This window comes from Pseudophryne corroboree, chromosome 3, assembly GCF_028390025.1.
Source record: "Pseudophryne corroboree isolate aPseCor3 chromosome 3, aPseCor3.hap2, whole genome shotgun sequence".
NCBI classification, from domain to species: Eukaryota; Metazoa; Chordata; class Amphibia; order Anura; family Myobatrachidae; genus Pseudophryne; species Pseudophryne corroboree.
Genome location: NC_086446.1, coordinates 142,424,582 through 142,442,167, shown reverse-complemented (window position 1 = coordinate 142,442,167; position 17,586 = coordinate 142,424,582).

Here is a 17,586-nt window from a genome sequence, read left to right as displayed (position 1 = left end):
ATACGAAAGACCGCATGGGCAATTGATCTTATAGATTACGTACTCTGTATTACAGGTTACTCTATCTTTCAGGGTGTGAAATTTGCCGTTCTCCAACTTAAGTTTAACTGAAGATTTTTGCATATATTTACAGCAAATGCATTGGTTACAAGGAAAACATCCCCACCTGTTCCCCATAAGAACATGATGGTCACTCAAAAATTCTTGTGGCTTATCTTTTTTAAGATTACTAGGTGCTATCAAATTTTTTAAATTCTGTGCTCTCTTATAGACTAATCGAGGTTTATTCGGCAGTGTAGGTCCTAAAATCGGGTCTTTTTGTAGTAGACCCCAATGTTTAGTCATTATCTTCTGTATTTTATTCGCATCTTTACTGTACTGAGTGATAAAAAATTTGCATTGGTTGGAATTATTGGGGATAGTTACAGATTTGCCCTCTATAAGTTCTGTCCTGGATCTCTTGGAGGCCTTTAATCTGACCTCATTCAGGAATCCAGCTTCATACCCCCTTTCTATAAATCTCTCATAGAGAATGGCCGATTGTTTTTATTTTTGAAAATTTCTCTGTGCACAGAGTTCATCTAAGATCCACCTCCTATAGCTATGCAAATATATTGTTAGTGATTTTATTTGACCGGTCTAATAGTTTATTGTAAAGTGTGTATGTATATATATATATATATATATATATATATATATATATACAATACTCAGAGGGCGCTCAGTAACAATTTGTTCAAATAAAATCCAAAACCAGCTTGACCTAAATTACACAATTTAATTTATTAAAAATAATATCTAAAATATTGTGTAATAATACATCAATATAGTAATTCATACAGTGAATTCATAAAACAATATTTCATAAAACCCAACGCGTTTCGTCCGTTAAGGACTTCATCAGGGGTATGGGTCTTCGCTGGTGTTAGTCAAATGGAGAAGAGGAGGAAAGAACAAGAGAGCAAAGAAAAAAAGAATCAATACCAATCATCATGATATACAGATATATATTCAAGTAGCGTTTTCATTGTTTATAAAAGAAAACCTTTTTTCATTATTTCATTAACTATTACATCACAATTTTTCATAGAGAATGAATATTTAAATTCTTTACTAGACATTGGAAAAAGAAGATACTCTCCAATAATCAATTCAGGCTTTTTTTTTTTTTTTGTCCTAATTGCCTTATTTCAAAAGAAAATAACAACTTACTGTGCAAATATAACTGCTCTGAGTGGATTATTTCTTCTTTATAATGCGGTAGTTTATTCTCTGTAATTCTAAGAATAAAATATATATATTGTTTTAAATGGTACTGAAAGGTTGAATATAGAATTACATCTAATTAAAATGGATCACTCACTTGGCTGTCTCTGGAGATAATCTTCATTAGAGATCAACTACTCCTATATTATGGTCAGTCAATGTTCAATATGTCTAAATAAGAAATTCAACAGTATTACGGGCCAAATGCCTCAAGGAATTTAGAATCTTATTGGAATATGTAGCCATACTCACTTTCCAATACAAATTCACCTGCTCACTGATGGTCTAATCTTGACCGGATGAATTAGTCTAAGAAATTAATTGGAGATAGTTAAGGGTGTCCAAAGCACTATATAGGCATATTTAAAAACTGAACTTTGTTATAACTTACTTAAAGTTCAGCACGATGATAACGAGTTGGGCTAAAAAGCTCCTTAAAATCCAATAAGGTGCATCTTCTAACTAGAATCAAAAGTGAATTAAATTAAGGACCTAATTAGTGACCAATAATAGCACTTAATATAGAGTCTTAATTGTTACTTACAATAAAAATTCTTTAGAGTTCGACAACAAGTAGGTTCTGAGCTCCACAGTGGCCGGTAAGATATAACTTCCAACTAGAACTAAATAAATTATATTATACTAAAAGCATAATTTGATATTAACCTATTAAAGAGCATCAGAAGTACTTACATTAAGAGATTCAGGACCTGTGTTGCTGCCTCCTTTCCTGTATGGCAAGTGATTTGGAAGAGATTTCTGAGGCCTATTTATACCCCTAGGGAGTTTACATCACTTCCTCCCTCTGCTGATGGGTTAGATCTGATGAGTCAATTATATGACATTTTACCAATATTAAACTAGTATAAGGCCTGATGCCTATATATATGGGTCAAGTTTATTCTACAGATGTTTGTGTCTGAAAGGCTAATGATAATATGGCATAATTAAATACTACTTCCGCCTTTCACTTCAATTATTTCCACGGTTTGCTGTATAATTACTACCCTCTGTATTAATTCAGATCGGGGCAGCCTCACTTGGCATTTTTACTGATTACCCCATTTCTTATTTAATTAAGCCCAGAGAGAAAATTGAACGAAGATAAACAAGTTCTCCTTATGTAACGCCGTGCGTTCCACCCATAACAGCGGTGGAACGCACAGCGTCACTTCCGAGTTGTCCCGTGCGCTCCATAGTAACAGTGGAGCGCACGTCTGCACTTCCGGACCTGCGCATTGGCCGAATCTTCGTGCGTTCCTCCCATAGCGACGGTGGAACGCACAACGTCACTTCCGGATTGTCCCGTGCGCTCCAACCATTGAAGCGGTGAAGCGCACGTCTTTTCTTTGTGACCACATTAAAGTCCTACAGCACCAATATATTTTACACATCGGGAATGGGGCCATATCTATTGCCTTCTAATATATGTTAAAGATTGATCATAACATGAACATGAACATTACATTTATTGTCCCTATTTATTAAGATCCATTATAAAACCAATTGGAGTAAGTATAAAGAGAGTAAGACATTCTTTTCCCAATACCTTTACATTATTAGTTATTGACAAAACATATATACAGCGAAAAAAACATACAATACAATGCCATGCTATGCCATGCTATTGTATATTGGTCTCGATGGGACTATAATCACATAGGGGGACTCATAAATGTATATCATTCTAAGTACATATCTACAAGTTTACACAGCCTAGCAACCTAAAAAGGAGACTATATCAAAGCCTTCATTTAGACCTTTCGGAATTTGGGTGTTCAGAGTGTATATCCAATATGTTTCTTGTTTTGCTAATAGTAAATCCCTATCGCCTCCTCTCATGTCTAATTTAATGTGTTCCAATACTGAGAAGGTTAAACCTGTCACATCTGATCGATGTACTTCAAAAAAATGGCGAGGTAAACTATGCTGCATCATTTTATTTTTTATGTTCCTTAGATGCTCCTGAATTCTAATCTTAAGTTTCCGTTTGGTCTTTCCCACATACGAAAGACCGCATGGGCAATTGATCTTATAGATTACGTACTCTGTATTACAGGTTACTCTATCTTTCAGGGTGTGAAATTTGCCGTTCTCCAACTTAAGTTTAACTGAAGATTTTTGCATATATTTACAGCAAATGCATTGGTTACAAGGAAAACATCCCCACCTGTTCCCCATAAGAACATGATGGTCACTCAAAAATTCTTGTGGCTTATCTTTTTTAAGATTACTAGGTGCTATCAAATTTTTTAAATTCTGTGCTCTCTTATAGACTAATCAAGGTTTATTCGGCAGTGTAGGTCCTAAAATCGGGTCTTTTTGTAGTAGACCCCAATGTTTAGTCATTATCTTCTGTATTTTATTCGCATCTTTACTGTACTGAGTGATAAAAGATTTGCATTGGTTGGAATTATTGGGGATAGTTACAGATTTGCCCTCTATAAGTTCTGTCCTGGATCTCTTGGAGGCCTTTAATCTGACCTCATTCAGGAATCCAGCTTCATACCCCCTTTCTATAAATCTCTCATAGAGAATGGCCGATTGTTCCCAATAGTCAGTCATGTCACTACAGTTTTTCCTCACCCTCACAAATTGGGAATAAGGGACTCCATTTTTCCATACTGGGTGATGACAGCTATTTTGAGGAATATAGCTGTTAGCATCTACAGATTTAAAGAAGGTTTTGGTAGTTATTCCTCCTATAGTACATCCTTTCAGTTCTAGATCTAAATAATCTATAGTAACTGGATCTGTTTTATATGTAAACTTTAGATTAAAGCTATTATTGTTCAGGTGATCTATGAACCTCTCTATACTATTTAAATCACCGTCCCATATAAATATAAGGTCATCGATATATCTTCTATATAATTTAATATTGGTCCTTTCAAAATCACTGTCATACACAAATTTGTTCTCCCACTCGCCCATCAGAATATTCGCATACGATGGGGCAAATTTAGTCCCCATCGCGGTACCCTGTTTTTGTAGAAGATAACTACCATTAAATTCAAAAAAATTATGTTCTAAAATGAATCTAACGCAGTCAATAATGAATGTAACTTCTAACGCTGTATTCTTAGAATCCTTTTCCAATGCATTTTTCACTGCTTCTATTCCCCTATCATGTGGGATGGAGGAATAGAGGGCCTGTACATCCACCGTTAACCACCTATTGGTGTCAGACCACTTGTGATTTTTGACAAGTTTTAAAAGGCTAGTTGAATCTTTAAGATGGGATTTATTCAACAGGACATATGGCTGTAATTTTAAATCGATAAAATGTGAGAGATTAGAAGTAAGTGAGCTTATTCCTGCAATAATTGGACGGCCTGGAGGGCATTCTCTATTTTTGTGTACCTTAGGAAGTTGATAAAATAATGGCATTTTGGGAAATTTTTTGTAAAGATAATTAAATTCATCTTTACAAATTAAATTATTTCCTCTTGCGGTGTTTAAGAGTACATATAAAGAGTCTTGGAATTCTACAGTCGGATCTTTTTCGAGTTGAATATACGTGGAAGTATCTTCCAGTATGTTATAGGATTCCTTTAGGTATGCAGATTTGTCTTGTAGGACTACTGCCCCCCCTTTATCCGCAGATTTAATAATTATATTAGGGTCTTTAATCAGATTTTTAATGGCATTTTTTTCCTGTGGGTTGATATTATTATTGTATTTGCTATCATAAGTTTTCATTTTTCTAAAGTCGTCTCTGACAGACTCATAAAAAATATCAATATGGCTCCCCCGGGACTCTACGGGGTAAAATTTTGAAGGTAGGGAGACAACCGGTTTGTCCTTAGGCTCATATGATAATCTGGGAACAGGATTCTTTAGAAAATGTCTCTGTACAGTCAGGTTTCTAACATACCTATTTAGATCTATAAAAAGATGGAACTTATCAGCTCCCCCATTGGGAGCAAACTTCAGACCTTTAGCTAATACCGATTTTTCGGCTGTAGAAAGTTCTTTCGTTGATAAGTTAATGATTCCTGTTTCTGTTGTATTGGATATGCTTTCATTTTTTGGGGGGTGTTTTCTATTTCTATTTCTTCTACCACCTCTTCTTCCTCTCGGTAACCTCTTTTCATACCTTGCGGTATAGTTTTCTCTAATGTCTCCCCTTGTTTCAATTTTGTATGATGGTGAACATTTGTTCGCCCCCCTAAAAAATGTTGCTTTCGCTCTGGTACATGGGGTGAATGGCCTTGTTCAATTCTATTGAAGGAACGGGATCTTAAATGGTCAAATTTATTATAATGCGATGGTATATCATCATAATACCTCTCTCTATACGGTTGGTACCTTTCTTGTTGTCTGTAATGATTTGAAGGTATTCTATCTCTAAAATTTTGCTGGCGATAAGAGAACCTCCTATTCCTATAAGGGGATCGATGAGTCTGTCTTCCCCGCTGTTTATACATCACTTCCTGCCAATCATTTCTATTGTGTTCCATCTGTCTACTTTTTGATGGTTGTGATTCTAGTCTGAACCAATTAGATACGTTCCCATTTTTATAATCGTTCTTATCTCTATTGTACTTCCTTTGTTTTCTAATAACGATCTCATTTTCTAGTTTATCTAATTTTGATAATAGGTCCCCCACATCTTTTTTGTATTCCTCGCTGTCCTCAAATTTTTGCATAAGGGATTCTACTTTTGTTATTTCTTCATCAAGTTTAATTAGTTCTTTCTTACGTTCATTGACAATTATACCAATTAATTTCATTGAACAATCTGTCAGGGCCTTATTCCATTCTGACATAAAACTTTCACTTTCAGTACCAAGGGTTGGTGTTTTTACAAGTCTAAGTCCTCTTGGGATTCTCCCTACTTCTATGTATTTTTCGAGCGTAATAACGTCATACCAACCTTTAATCTCTCTAGTGGAGAGTTTCTCCATTAAATTAAGATGCTCATAATAATCCTCCTCATTCTCCTCCATAAGGACTAAATCATCGTCCTCCATAAACATTTGTTTAATTCTTTGCGATCTTTTTACTCTATCCATAAATACAGACATATTAAACTGCAGCGAATCTAGGGTAACTAGCAACAATACAATACAAAAAGAATATACCCTTAATTCGCGCTGTACAACACAGCTGCACCTCAATAGTAGTCACCTTGCTAGACGGTGACAAAAATAGTGATACAAATACAATACTCAGAGGGCGCTCAGTAACAATTTGTTCAAATAAAATCCAAAACCAGCTTGACCTAAATTACACAATTTAATTTATTAAAAATAATATCTAAAATATTGTGTAATAATACATCAATATAGTAATTCATACAGTGAATTCATAAAACAATATTTCATAAAACCCAACGCGTTTCGTCCGTTAAGGACTTCATCAGGGGTATGGGTCTTCGCTGGTGTTAGTCAAATGGAGAAGAGGAGGAAAGAACAAGAGAGCAAAGGCCGTCCAATTATTGCAGGAATAAGCTCACTTACTTCTAATCTCTCACATTTTATCGATTTAAAATTACAGCCATATGTCCTGTTGAATAAATCCCATCTTAAAGATTCAACTAGCCTTTTAAAACTTGTCAAAAATCACAAGTGGTCTGACACCAATAGGTGGTTAACGGTGGATGTACAGGCCCTCTATTCCTCCATCCCACATGATAGGGGAATAGAAGCAGTGAAAAATGCATTGGAAAAGGATTCTAAGAATACAGCGTTAGAAGTTACATTCATTATTGACTGCGTTAGATTCATTTTAGAACATAATTTTTTTGAATTTAATGGTAGTTATCATCTACAAAAACAGGGTACCGCGATGGGGACTAAATTTGCCCCATCGTATGCGAATATTCTGATGGGCGAGTGGGAGAACAAATTTGTGTATGACAGTGATTTTGAAAGGACCAATATTAAATTATATAGAAGATATATCGATGACCTTATATTTATATGGGACGGTGATTTAAATAGTATAGAGAGGTTCATAGATCACCTGAACAATAATAGCTTTAATCTAAAGTTTACATATAAAACAGATCCAGTTACTATAGATTATTTAGATCTAGAACTGAAAGGATGTACTATAGGAGGAATAACTACCAAAACCTTCTTTAAATCTGTAGATGCTAACAGCTATATTCCTCAAAATAGCTGTCATCACCCAGTATGGAAAAATGGAGTCCCTTATTCCCAATTTGTGAGGGTGAGGAAAAACTGTAGTGACATGACTGACTATTGGGAACAATCGGCCATTCTCTATGAGAGATTTATAGAAAGGGGGTATGAAGCTGGATTCCTGAATGAGGTCAGATTAAAGGCCTCCAAGAGATCCAGGACAGAACTTATAGAGGGCAAATCTGTAACTATCCCCAATAATTCCAACCAATGCAAATCTTTTATCACTCAGTACAGTAAAGATGCGAATAAAATACAGAAGATAATGACTAAACATTGGGGTCTACTACAAAAAGACCCGATTTTAGGACCTACACTGCCGAATAAACCTCGATTAGTCTATAAGAGAGCACAGAATTTAAAAAATTTGATAGCACCTAGTAATCTTAAAAAAGATAAGCCACAAGAATTTTTGAGTGACCATCATGTTCTTATGGGGAACAGGTGGGGATGTTTTCCTTGTAACCAATGCATTTGCTGTAAATATATGCAAAAATCTTCAGTTAAACTTAAGTTGGAGAACGGCAAATTTCACACCCTGAAAGATAGAGTAACCTGTAATACAGAGTACGTAATCTATAAGATCAATTGCCCATGCGGTCTTTCGTATGTGGGAAAGACCAAACGGAAACTTAAGATTAGAATTCAGGAGCATCTAAGGAACATAAAAAATAAAATGATGCAGCATAGTTTACCTCGCCATTTTTTTGAAGTACATCGATCAGATGTGACAGGTTTAACCTTCTCAGTATTGGAACACATTAAATTAGACATGAGAGGAGGCGATAGGGATTTACTATTAGCAAAACAAGAAACATATTGGATATACACTCTGAACACCCAAATTCCGAAAGGTCTAAATGAAGGCTTTGATATAGTCTCCTTTTTAGGTTGCTAGGCTGTGTAAACTTGTAGATATGTACTTAGAATGATATACATTTATGAGTCCCCCTATGTGATTATAGTCCCATCGAGACCAATATACAATAGCATGGCATAGCATGGCATTGTATTGTATGTTTTTTTCGCTGTATATATGTTTTGTCAATAACTAATAATGTAAAGGTATTGGGAAAAGAATGTCTTACTCTCTTTATACTTACTCCAATTGGTTTTATAATGGATCTTAATAAATAGGGACAATAAATGTAATGTTCATGTTCATGTTATGATCAATCTTTAACATATATTAGAAGGCAATAGATATGGCCCCATTCCCGATGTGTAAAATATATTGGTGCTGTAGGACTTTAATGTGGTCACAAAGAAAAGACGTGCGCTTCACCGCTTCAATGGTTGGAGCGCACGGGACAATCCGGAAGTGACGTTGTGCGTTCCACCGTCGCTATGGGAGGAACGCACGAAGATTCGGCCAATGCGCAGGTCCGGAAGTGCAGACGTGCGCTCCACTGTTACTATGGAGCGCACGGGACAACTCGGAAGTGACGCTGTGCGTTCCACCGCTGTTATGGGTGGAACGCACGGCGTTACATAAGGAGAACTTGTTTATCTTCGTTCAATTTTCTCTCTGGGCTTAATTAAATAAGAAATGGGGTAATCAGTAAAAATGCCAAGTGAGGCTGCCCCGATCTGAATTAATACAGAGGGTAGTAATTATACAGCAAACCGTGGAAATAATTGAAGTGAAAGGCGGAAGTAGTATTTAATTATGCCATATTATCATTAGCCTTTCAGACACAAACATCTGTAGAATAAACTTGACCCATATATATAGGCATCAGGCCTTATACTAGTTTAATATTGGTAAAATGTCATATAATTGACTCATCAGATCTAACCCATCAGCAGAGGGAGGAAGTGATGTAAACTCCCTAGGGGTATAAATAGGCCTCAGAAATCTCTTCCAAATCACTTGCCATACAGGAAAGGAGGCAGCAACACAGGTCCTGAATCTCTTAATGTAAGTACTTCTGATGCTCTTTAATAGGTTAATATCAAATTATGCTTTTAGTATAATATAATTTATTTAGTTCTAGTTGGAAGTTATATCTTACCGGCCACTGTGGAGCTCAGAACCTACTTGTTGTCGAACTCTAAAGAATTTTTATTGTAAGTAACAATTAAGACTCTATATTAAGTGCTATTATTGGTCACTAATTAGGTCCTTAATTTAATTCACTTTTGATTCTAGTTAGAAGATGCACCTTATTGGATTTTAAGGAGCTTTTTAGCCCAACTCGTTATCATCGTGCTGAACTTTAAGTAAGTTATAACAAAGTTCAGTTTTTAAATATGCCTATATAGTGCTTTGGACACCCTTAACTATCTCCAATTAATTTCTTAGACTAATTCATCCGGTCAAGATTAGACCATCAGTGAGCAGGTGAATTTGTATTGGAAAGTGAGTATGGCTACATATTCCAATAAGATTCTAAATTCCTTGAGGCATTTGGCCCGTAATACTGTTGAATTTCTTATTTAGACATATTGAACATTGACTGACCATAATATAGGAGTAGTTGATCTCTAATGAAGATTATCTCCAGAGACAGCCAAGTGAGTGATCCATTTTAATTAGATGTAATTCTATATTCAACCTTTCAGTACCATTTAAAACAATATATATATTTTATTCTTAGAATTACAGAGAATAAACTACCGCATTATAAAGAAGAAATAATCCACTCAGAGCAGTTATATTTGCACAGTAAGTTGTTATTTTCTTTTGAAATAAGGCAATTAGGACAAAAAAAAAAAAAAAGCCTGAATTGATTATTGGAGAGTATCTTCTTTTTCCAATGTCTAGTAAAGAATTTAAATATTCATTCTCTATGAAAAATTGTGATGTAATAGTTAATGAAATAATGAAAAAAGGTTTTCTTTTATAAACAATGAAAACGCTACTTGAATATATATCTGTATATCATGATGATTGGTATTGATTCTTTTTTTCTTTGCTCTCTTGTTCTTTCCTCCTCTTCTCCATTTGACTAACACCAGCGAAGACCCATACCCCTGATGAAGTCCTTAACGGACGAAACGCGTTGGGTTTTATGAAATATTGTTTTATGAATTCACTGTATGAATTACTATATTGATGTATTATTACACAATATTTTAGATATTATTTTTAATAAATTAAATTGTGTAATTTAGGTCAAGCTGGTTTTGGATTTTATTTGAACAAATTGTTACTGAGCGCCCTCTGAGTATTGTATTTGTATCACTATTTTTGTCACCGTCTAGCAAGGTGACTACTATTGAGGTGCAGCTGTGTTGTACAGCGCGAATTAAGGGTATATTCTTTTTATATATATATATATATATATATATATATATATATATATATTTATATGTAATAAAAAATATAGAATATATGAAATTATTTATTTGTTTTTATTGAACTTTGAGCCATATCATACTATTTATAGCGCAAGAGGAGATTAGTTCAGTGTTCCAGTGTTACCGGAGACTTTAAAGTGCCGGTTCTTTTTTACTTGATTTACCCCAAGTCAAGCTCTCTCCTGCAGCTTAAGTATACATTAATTGCAGTATTATTTGTACATAATTTTTAATACCAGTAATTTGATCACCAGAATATGGTGATGATGTATTAGCGCCTGGTTATATTCTTTTGTATTTTTTTACTTTATCAGTTCACCAGGCTTAATAGATCTGCCCCAATGTTTCAAAATGGAATGCATCAAGAGAACGGTGTTGGTATTGTAAAAATACACACAGCTCCTGGTATTTCCTGGTGGTCTCCCATCCAAGTACTAAAACCAGGACCAACACTGCTCAGCTTCCATGATCAGGAGAGATTGGGCAAATCCAGTGTGCTGTGGCTGTAGATGAGCTTGTGGTTTCTGTTAGAGCTCTTCTACTTCTAACTTCTGGTACATAAAAGAATATGTGTAAAAATTAAATGTACAGTACCAAGAAAAGGGTGTTGGTAGTTTAAAAACACCTAAATAATCTGATAATACATGGATGGGAGACTGCTTGGTATTAACAAAGTCCAATACTGCTTTGCTTCAAAGATCAAATGAGATTGGGCATATCCAGTGTGGTGTGGCTTTAGATAAGATTTGTGGTTTCTGTTAGAGCTCTTCTACTTCTAACTACTGGTACATTAATGAATATGTATAAGGTTGTAGTTTATCCAATATCCCTTTACTACCTTACCTTCCCCCCCCCCCTCCCCTCCCCTCCTTATAGCTTCCTTTGTTCTCTCCTCCTCGTGTGTGCGTTATTTGTTTTCTCATACGTCCTAGAGGATGCTGGGATCACATTAAGAACCATGGGGTATAGACGGGATCCGCAGGAGACATTGGCACTTTAAGACTTTCAAAGGGTGTGAACTGTCTCCTCCCTCTATGCCCCTCCTCAGGGCCGAAACTAGGACTACCGGCACAAGACAGAAATTTTGCGCCCCCCCAAAAAATTAATAAATAAATATATATATATATATATATATATATATATATATATATATATATATATATATATAATAAAATAGAAAAATAAAAAAAATAAGAAACAAACAAATTCAACACAGATATCCCTCAGACCAGCAGACACCAGTAATACACACATGATAGATATATATATATATACACACACACACACACACACACACACACGCGTGTATATATGTACACAGCCACATACATATATTATATATCTATATCTATATATATATATATATCTATATATATATATATATATATATATATATATATATATATATATATATTTATTATAAGGGCACGGTCGTGCCCTTATATTAAGGCTGAATCGAACAAACGGAATTCTCCCATAGGGAACTTCTGAGATGGGGGCATGGTGTTTGAGGGGCTACACCTCAAAACTGATTGGACGTACTGAGCTGAAATTTGGCATGGGAGCGTAGAATCGTCACCCGGTGCTGCATGCCAAATTTCAGGGCAAAATAATAAAAAATGAGGAATTGGGAGTAACCTAAAGTTCCAACTGTCAGTTTTTTTCTGCCACTCCCTCTGTGGCTTTTTGACACCGTATTCCCATAGAGTGAATGAGGATTGTTTTGGGAAGGCATAACTCAGGATAGAGGACGAATTAAGACTTGGGGTTTGTTTTACTAGATAGAGTATGTCCCAGTGTAGTGCCTTTTGGGGTTAAGGTTTTTCAGGAAGTTACAGTTTTTTTTTAATTAAGTAAAATATGCCCCATTATAAAGATAGGGCTTTTCAATTTGTTGCGGCTGCGCAGTGGCCGCCAGCAGGGGGTGTACAGAGTAGCTCTGGCAGTTGGGCACGAGGAGACAGAGTGGGAAGGAGTCACGTGGAGCTGCAGGAGGACAGCCAGCGGTTCCCGGCACGTGAGTTCACTGAGGTCCATGAAGCGGGAGGAGCTCGCCGGAGCTGCGTAGCACTGGGTGAGTTCTGTCAGGCAGCCCACCGCTGTGTACCCAGCTTCCACTTCTCCCCCGCTTGTCCGCCCTCCCTCCCGCTGTGTGCCCGGCCGCCCGCCGGACCTTCCCCGGTTGCTGCCTGCGTCTCCTCCCCGCGTCTGTGGTGCGGCTGGCAGTAGGAGCCGTCTCGGGCAGCTGTGTCCGGCCACTCCTCCCTCCTTCTCCTCCTGCTGTGTCCGGCCCTCCCTCCCTGCAGTATGCGATATTTATCAAGGTCTCTATGGTCACCAGTCCTCCCCTCCCTCCCTGCTGTGTGTCCGTCGTCCCCCACCCCCTCGCCCTCCCTGCTGTGTGTCCGTCTCCCCTCCCCTCGCCGTCCCTGCAGTGTGTCCCCCCCCGCAGTGTGTCGGGTGTGTCCGTCCCCCCCCCCGCCGTGTGTCCGAAGGTCCCCCCCTCCCTGCTGTGTGTCCGTCCGCCCCCCCCAGCCCTCCCTGCTATGTGCCTGTCTGCCCTGCTGTGTGTCCTTCCATACCCCCCGCCCTCCCTGCTGTGTGTCCCCCCCCGCCGCCCTCCCTGCTGTGTGTCCGTCCCCCCGCCCTCCCTGCTGTGTGTCCAGCCACCCTCCCCTCCCGTGCTGTGTGTTCGGCCAAACCCCCTCCTCCCGCTATGTCCGGCCACCCCCTCCCCTCCCTGCTTTGTGTCCGCCCCCCCCCCCCCTGCTGTGTGTCCGGCCACACCTCCTCCTCCCTTCCGTGTGTCCGGTCACCCTCCTCCTCCCTTCCGTGTGTCCGGTCACCCTCCCCTCCCCGCCGTGTGTCCAGCCACCCCCCCCCCGCCGTGTGTCCAGCCACCCCCCCCGCCGTGTGTCCAGCCACCCCCCCCCCCGCCGTGTTTCCCCCCCACCCCCCGCCATGTGTCCAGCCACCCCACCCCCGCCGTGTGTCCAGCCACCCCACCCCCGCCGTGTGTCCAGCCACCCCCCCCCGCCGTGTGTCCAGCCACCCCCCCCCGCCGTGTGTCCAGCCACCCCCCCCCCCGCCGTGTGTCCAGTTACCCTCCCCTCCCCTGCTGTGTGTCCGGCCACCCCCCCCCTCCTCCCTGCTGTGTCCGGCCACCCCCTCCCCTCCCTGCCGTGTGTCCCGTCACCCCCACCTCCCTGCTGTGTGTCCAGCCACCCCCCCTCCTTGCTGTGTGTCCGGCCACCCTCCCCTCCCCTGCTGTGTGTCCGGCCACCCCCCCCTCCTCTTGCTGTGTCCGGCCACCCCCTACCCCCTTCCCTCCCTGCCGTGTGTCCGGTCACCCTCCCCTCCCTGCTGTGTGTCCAGCCACCCCCCCTCCTCCTCCTCCTCCTCCCTGCTGTGTGTCCGCCCCCCCCTTCCCCCCTGCTGTGTGTCCGGCCGCCACCCCCACCCCACCCCCGCTGTGTGTCCGGCCACCCCCCCTCCCTGCTGTGTGTCCGGCCACCCCCCTCCCTGCTGTGTGTCCGGCCACCTTCCCCAGACACGCAGCGCCTGACACACACAGACATGCAGCGCCTGACACACACAGACATGCAGCGCCTGACACACACAGACATGCAGCGCCTGACACACACGCACACACGCAGCACCTGACACACACGCAGCACCTGACACACACACAGACGCAGCACCTGACACTCACACGGACCTGACACACACACACACACTCACACGCAGCACCTGACACACACACAGACACGCAGCACCTGACACACACACAGACACGCAGCGCCTGACACACACAGACACGCAGCGCCTGACACACACAGACACGCAGCGCCTGACACACACAGACACGCAGCGCCTGACACACACAGACACGCAGCGCCTGACACACACACACTCACGCACCTGACACACACACACACTCACGCACCTGACACACACACACACTCACCTGACACACACACACACTCACGCACCTGACGCACACGCACACTCACCTGACACACACGCACACTCACGCACCTGACACACACACACGCAGCACCTCACGCACACGCAGCACCTGACACACACGCACACGCAGCACCTGACACACACACTCACACGCACCTGACACTCACACTCATGCACCTGACACACGCACTCACACGCAGCATCTGACACACACGCAGACACGCAGCACCTGACACACACACAGCACCTGACACACAAACACGCAGACATGCAGCACCTGACACACACACGAAGACACGCAGCACCTGACACACACACACGCAGAACCTGACACACGCAGACACGCAGCACCTGACACACACGCAGCACCTGACACACACACACACACACAGCACCTGACACACACACACACAGCACCTGACACACACACACACAGACATGCAGCACCTGACACAGACATGCAGCACCTGACACACACACACACACAGCACCTGACACACAGACATGCAGCACCTGACACACACACACACACACACACGCAGCACCTGACACACACGCAGACAGGCAGCACCTGACACACACACACACACACGCAGCTCCTGACACACACACGCAGACACGCAGCACCTGACACACACACACACACACGCAGCACCTGAAACACACACACACACACACAGCACCTGACACACACACACACACACGCAGCACCTGACAGACATGCAGTGCCTGACACACACACACGCAGCACCTGACACACACACGCAGACACGCAGCACCTGACACACACGCAGCACCTGACACACACACGCAGACACGCAGCACCTGACACACACACGCAGACACGCAGCACCTAACACAGACACGCAGCACCTGACACACACACACATACGCAGCACCTGACACACACACGCAGCATCTGACACACAGACATGCAGCGCCTGACACACACACACAGACATGCAGCACCTGACACACACATGCAGCACCTGACAGACACACACACACACACACACACGCAGCACCTGAGACACCCACACACACAGACATGCAGCACCTGACACACACACCCACACACACACACACACACACACACAGCACCTGACACACATACATACATGTGGCATTTAACGCACACACGCACAGCACCTGACACAATCATATACACTCAGAGCACCTAACACACACATACACTCGCAGCACCTCACAAACACTCGTATACACACGCAGCACCTGCCACTCACACATATATACACATGCAGCACCTGACACACACATACACGCGCAGCACCTGACAGTCACACACATACAGATGCGACACAAACACATACACGCTCAACACCTGACACCCACGTGGCAGCTGACGCATACAAATGCAGCACCTGAGATACACACATATACACGTGCAGCACCTGAGACACACACATACACGTACAGCACCTGACACACACACATGTATGTACACGCGCGGCTCCAGGCACACACATACGTACATACACACGCGGCATTTAACACACACACACACGTACGTACACGTGTGGCACCTGACACACACACGTATGCACACGCATGGCTCCTGACACACACACACACACACACGCACGCGTGGCTCCTGACACACACACATGTATGAACACGCGCGGCTCCTGACACACACACGTATGTACGTATATGCTCGGCACCTGACACCTACACGTATGTACGTATACGCACGGCTCCTGACACCCACACACATGTACACGCGCGGCTCCTGGCACACACACACACACGTACACGCGCGGCACCTGACACACGCGTGTACGTACACACATGCACAGCACCTGACATACACACATGTAGGTACGCGCCACCTGACACACACACACGTACACGCACGACACCTGACACACACGTACGTACACGCACGGCACTGACACGTACGTACGCGCACGGCACCTGACACACATGTACATACTAGTGATGAGTGGGTTCGGTTCGTCGGAATCCGAACCCCCCGAACTTCACCCATTTTACACGGGTCCGAGGCAGGTTCGAACCTTCCCGCCTTGCTCGGCTAGCCCGAGCGCGCACGAAGTCATCATCCCGCTGTCTGATTCTCGCGAGATTCGGATGTCTGCATTCGTGGAAAGGGGTCCCATGTGTAAACATGGGACCCCTTTCAGTCAGTCTGGTCCGGGTGTTCGGTTTGTTGTTTTGCCAAGTACGTGGATTTAATCTGGAACCTGGATCAGGTGAGTATAATTATCTTATTTTCAGGTACCCGTGGATTCTACTTGGAGAAGAGGACCGACTGCTTCATGTCAACATAGGTAAGTATGTGTGTGTCGGCAGGTGTGAAATAAAGTTATACTTTCACGGTGTCTGTGTCCTGTTTTTATTTGGGTATTTCTCTAACGTCCTAAGTGGATGCTGGGGACTCCGTCAGGACCATGGGGTTTAGCGGCTCCGCAGGAGACAGGGCACAATAATAAAAGCTTTAGGATCAGGTGGTGTGCACTGGCTCCTCCCCCTATGACCCTCCTCCAAGCCTCAGTTAGATTTTTGTGCCCGGCCGAGAAGGGTGCAATCTAGGTGGCTCTCCTGAGCTGCTTAGAATAAAAGTTTAAGTTACAAGGGGAGAGAAGTAAACTCACCTGCGTGAAGGATGGATTTGCTTCTTAGGCTACTGGACACCATTAGCTCCAGAGGGAGTCTGAACACAGGTCTCACCCTGGGGTTCGTCCCGGAGCCGTGCCGCCGACCCCCCTTGCAGAAGCCGAAGTTGAAGAGGTCCAGAGGTCCAGAAACAGGCGGCAGAAGACTTTCAGTCTTCATAAGGTAGCGCACAGCACTGCAGCTGTGCGCCATTGTTGTCAGCACACTTCATACCAGCGGTCACTGAGGGTGCAGGGCGCTG